This window comes from Triticum urartu, chromosome 2 (genome assembly GCF_003073215.2).
Source record: "Triticum urartu cultivar G1812 chromosome 2, Tu2.1, whole genome shotgun sequence".
In the NCBI taxonomy this organism is placed as follows: domain Eukaryota; kingdom Viridiplantae; phylum Streptophyta; class Magnoliopsida; order Poales; family Poaceae; genus Triticum; species Triticum urartu.
In genome coordinates, this window is record NC_053023.1 from 7,337,943 (window position 1) to 7,343,269 (window position 5,327).

At 39.7% G+C, this 5,327-nt stretch overlaps 1 pseudogene; it reads left to right on the forward strand.

Annotated features, from left to right (window-relative positions):
* The window catches only part of LOC125534706, a 21,336-nt pseudogene extending 18,705 nt beyond the window's left edge, over nt 1–2,631 (forward strand).
* Nucleotides 2,632–5,327: the final 2,696 nt, after the last annotated feature.

The window sequence follows — 5,327 nt, forward strand, 5'->3', positions numbered from 1 at the left end:
TTGGGCTGGACTTTTTTTTGTACAGCCTACTAATCACAACATTTTTAAATGAAATTTAAAACGTTCTTGCGGAATACATATATGTTTCCATGGATTTTTTTCAGATCTTTTGAACTTCTAAATATGCTTTCTGATATTTTCAAAATACCAAGCTCCGTGGAGCTCGGCCTCCAAAAATCGGCACACAAACATACCGCCATTTGTTCAAGCCACTTATTGGTACAAATTCTCAGCAAAATCACCTACTTGGCAAAAATGATAGTGCTATAGGAGTGCGACAGCCGCAGATGACAAGGTTGAATCAAATTTTGAGAGCCAACCAACAAGAGATGGGCATGCAAACGTACCAAATGCTTGGAGCACAACAAACTGATGTCTCCAAGATGCAGCCTGGTCAGCTTACAAGATGGAATAATCAGCAGGGTGCTAGGCAAACAAGTCTATTATATACGCCATTCAAGGCATGTGAACTAAGCCAATGACACCACATGTACAACAGATTCCCGGTGCTCCACAGAGCACTTTGCTTTGTCAGAACTCTTAGATTCCAGGTACTTCAGGTGCTTTATTTAACAAAAAATGTGAATGCCATATAACTTCAATCATTATTTTCCTTTGACTTCGTTGTTTTTTCTCATGTTGCAGTGTATGAGAATATGATCTCAAGGAGGAATTATTTTGTAAGGTGAGAGAATCCTTCATTTTATACTCCCTCTGCATCAAAATATATGACGTAGGACTATATGTGTATTATTTGTTCTTATATCTATAAGTATATTCCTAATATGTGGTAGTTATGCATAGTTGCTTTAGTAAAGCCAATTTAGTAATTAAGGTTCTTGTATATGTAATGGGATATTGTGTTTACTTGAACTTGTATTTCAATGCAGAAGCCTTAATAGCTGAATGACCAAATCAAGTTGATGAGTTGTTGATGGTTTTTTGTTAAATTTGCAGAGCTCATCCAAATTGTATTGTTGCAATATTTCATTGCAGATCAAGACTTGGAAAGATGCTTATTTTCCTCAGTTGTTGGAACTGGATCGTAGAGTCGTTCTTCCAGCACTAACAGAGGTCACTCGTCCTATTCCTAGAGATAAATCTTCATTCATTGATGATTTTGCACATCTCTGTCACTTAAACCCTTGGTTCCATCTCCATACAGGAACAATTCTCATCACTATCTGAAGCAAAAGCTAATCAATACAAACGCAAAGCAAATTTCAAGAAATCAATCATAAGGATACTGAATTTAATGTTGTTGCAGAAGAGTGATGTGCACGAGGGTTTGAAGGCGGATCTCCCCAAGTATGAAAAATACATACATCATTTCCTGCCTCTTCTTGAGAGGAATAAAACTTGCCAAGCCAAGATGAGTACATGATATCAGTTGCAGAATTGTGAAAAGCAGACTAAAGTCGTCAATTTTACTGGCAGTGCATCCCCAACCAGTGGTGGTAATAAAAGGTTGGTAAAAGCGATATTAAGATCAACTCTTCCTTTTGCTGCAATTCTATGTATTTTTTTAGATATATTGAATAGCTACATCTGTCAACAAAACATGTCATCCTTAATAGCTCAAATAATACTTCCTTTTTGTTGATAACATTGTAAAGTAACCAGCTTCATTAGCAATTATGCTTACCCTTACACAATTTATTTACTGTGTTTAGCCTTTTTCACTTGCAGTAGACAGCAAAAGAAACCAGCAGATGCAAGCATTTTGCAGTCAGGGCAAACAACTATGGCTAAAGTAGGATACCTTGAAGCGGGTGATAGTCTATAGCCCAGGAGAGTACCACTTAGAGACCAATTATAGAAAGAAGACAGTAGAACACCACCACCTCATGAGCAGAACAATGTCAACCCACTTGCTAGGAATGCCAAGTCCTTCCTTCTCTTCACCTAGATCATTGCAGTCTTGGTCCTCCAGTATGCCCGAGTCCTTGGGCCCCTCACCAGTTGCATATCCAGCGGTAGCATCACCCCGTGCTCCAGTGCCCATGATCTCAATGGACATTGACAGCATAACTGCCTTCTTGATGAATGGCAACACAGCAGCACCACCACCACCACCAAAAGCAAATGGTTCTAACCAAGTAACTCCTACTGAACCAATAACACCAGCCTCATCACTTCAGGAAGACATAGAAGCTGGTCATGGAGAGGTTCAGGCGCGAGGTGGAGACGGAACACCGGTGACTAAGAAGCCCATCAACCGCCTAATCGATGCGGTGAGTGTACCACATGCTGAGATCAGTCACAGTTCATGAATTGTTGCAATCACTTGTACTGACAGTTCTGTGCTTGTTTGATATGTAACCTCAGATAAGATCTTCATCACCTCCAGTGCTACGCAGCTCTGCTAATTCAATTTGGTCTTTCCTCGGCATGAGTGACATTGTACCACATGGGAAAATCGGCACAATGTTGGATTCCAAATCCTCCTTGCAACAACAGGGTGGATCTAATACTGTGAACAAAGTGAAGCGAGTTTTCAATCATACAGGGTCGCGATCTTAATCACTACCACTGGGTAGCATGGATGGCGGTTGCATGTCATTTGAGTGTGGGGCCTCGGAATCTGGATCAAGCGGTGAGGTAATAAACTTTAAGAGGCAGAAAGCATAGGTATAGCTCCTTCTATTTTGTGCGTTGAAGCCACTTCTTGGCTCCTGCTATACCAACAACAGAATAAAATGAAATGGAACTCGGATGTTAACCATGCTCAGGCTGGAGTAGTGAGAGAATGGGTGACCTGCCGGGAAGTTAGATGGTTTAGAATGAGTGCTCCACACTTGAGCAGTGATGAGGGGTTATTAGAGATTAAATCGTCAAATAAATCAAAATTTTGAAAAACACAAGGCTCTAGAAGTTCGATCGGGCCAGCCAAATTCAAACTGGGCCTAAATATTAGGCCGACAATGGCATTTTCCGGGCCCATCCAAGATGGCCGAAATTCGGCCACAATTCAAAACACTTACAACAACTCCAACCAGACGACTCATTTAGTCTGCTCATGTCTGCTTGGGTAGCCACTAACAAAAACGCCGGCACAACGCACCGACCCAAACCCAAAATGTATCCGCTTGGGGTCCGTGCTGACGCATTTCAGGCCCAAATTTGGGCCGGCGTGGAAATGAAGCGGACGCACGGCTCGTTCCCTCGGTGTCCGCCACAGCCTCACATGTCGGCCGGCCAACCAACGCAGCGGTCGTATTTAACGCCAACACTGAAAATAATTGGACACTTCCTGAACCAACTCCTAAGCCAACTCCGAAGAAAAGGGGTGTACTATTTCTCAGTCCTGAAGATATGCAAGAGCCAACGAAATCTATGAAAGAAAAGGGTATTAATGCTGAGGATGTTAAGAATTTACCTCCTGTTGAAGAAATACATGGTCTTAATTTACTGCCTGTTGAAGAAATATATGGTCTTAATTCAACAGCTATTGAAGAAACACATGGTCTTGATAACCCGACACAGGTAGTAAAGGTAAATTCTCTCTATATATTTGATGAAGGTGATATTCCTCGTTATAAGTCTGCTAGACAATGCTTAGATGAGTTTGACAATTTTATTGTTAAACAAGAAAACTTCAATGCTTATGTTGGTAGACAATTGAAATACAATTCCGATATGCTTGAACACTTGAGTGATTATATGTCTAGAGTTAAGGGTGAACTTAAACTCATTAGTAAACATGCTTCTATGGTTACCACTCAAGTAGAACAATACTCAAAGCACAGAATGATCTGCTCAATGAATTGAATAGTAAGAAAAATGATAATGCTGTTAGAGTTATGACTAGAGGGGGTAAAATGACCCAGGAACCTTTGTATCCTGAGGGCCACCCTAAGAGAATTGAGCAGGATTCTCGGAGAAATAATTTAGATGCACCTAGTCCTTCTAAAAAGAAGAAAAAGGAAAATGATAGGACTTTGCATGCTTCTAGTGAACCTGTTATAGACACACCTGAGAATCCAAATGATATTTCTATTTCTGATGCTGAAACACAATCTGGTGATAAACATGAACCTAGTGATAATGTTAATAATGATGTTCATGTCGATGCTCAACCTAGTAATGACAATGATGTAGAAATTGAACCTGCTGTTGATCTTGATAACCCACAATCAAAGAATCAATGTTATGATAAGAGAGACTTTGTTGCTAGGAAGCATGGTAAAGAAAGAGAACCATGGGTTCAGAAACCCATGCCTTTTCCTCCCAAACCATCCAAGAAAAAGGATGATGAGGATTTTGAGCGCTTTGTTGAAATGATTAGACCAATCTTCTTGTGTATGTGTTTGACTGATATGCTCAAAATGAATCCTTATGCTAAGTATATAAAAGATATTGTTACAAATAAAAGAAAGATACCGGAAGCTGAAATTTCCACCATGCTTGCTAATTACACTTTTAAGGGTGGAATACCAAAGAAGTTAGGAGATCCAGGAGTACCCACTATACCTTGCTCCATTAAAAGAAATTATGTTAGAACTGCTTTATGTGATCTTGGAGCCGGTGTTAGTGTTATGCCTCTCTCTTTATATCGTAGACTTGATTTGAATAGGTTGACACCTCCTGAAATATTTTGCAAATGGCTGATAAATCAACTGCTATACCTGTCGGTATTTGTGAGGATGTGACTGTTGTGGTTGCAAACGTTACTATTTTAACGGACTTTGTTATTCTTGATATTCCCAAGGACGATAGTATGTCTATTATTCTTGGAAGACCCTTTTTGAATATTGCAGGGGCTGTTATTGATTGCAACAAAGGAAATGTCACTTTTCATGTTAATGGTAATGAGCATACGGTACACTTTCCGAGGAAACAACCTCAAGTCCACAGTATCAATTCTATTGGAAAATTTTCATTGATTATTTTTGGAGGTTTTGAATTTCCTCTACCTACTGTCAAGAAGAGATATGATATTCTTATTATTGGGGATGTGCATATCCCCGTTGAGGTAACATAGTATTATTCGAAATTTCTCCGGTTTCATGCGATTCGGAATGAGTTTGTTAACAAGACCTGATCAACCTTGTTAGTGGATTCCTTTTGATGAGCATGAGATGGATGAAGTTAGAAGGCACAACCTTCTGTACCCTCCTTTTACTTTCTGTTATTTAGATTAAATAAAGTAAAATTAGTATTTTATGTCTGTTTTCTGAATTATCCATGCAATAAAAAATACCCCCAAAATAAAAGTTCTCCAAATGTCCCAAAAATGAAATATGATTTTTTCTAGAACATTTGAGAATATCTGGCACTGAGAACACAACAGGGCGAGCAAGCGCATGGCCACGAGGGTCCAGGGC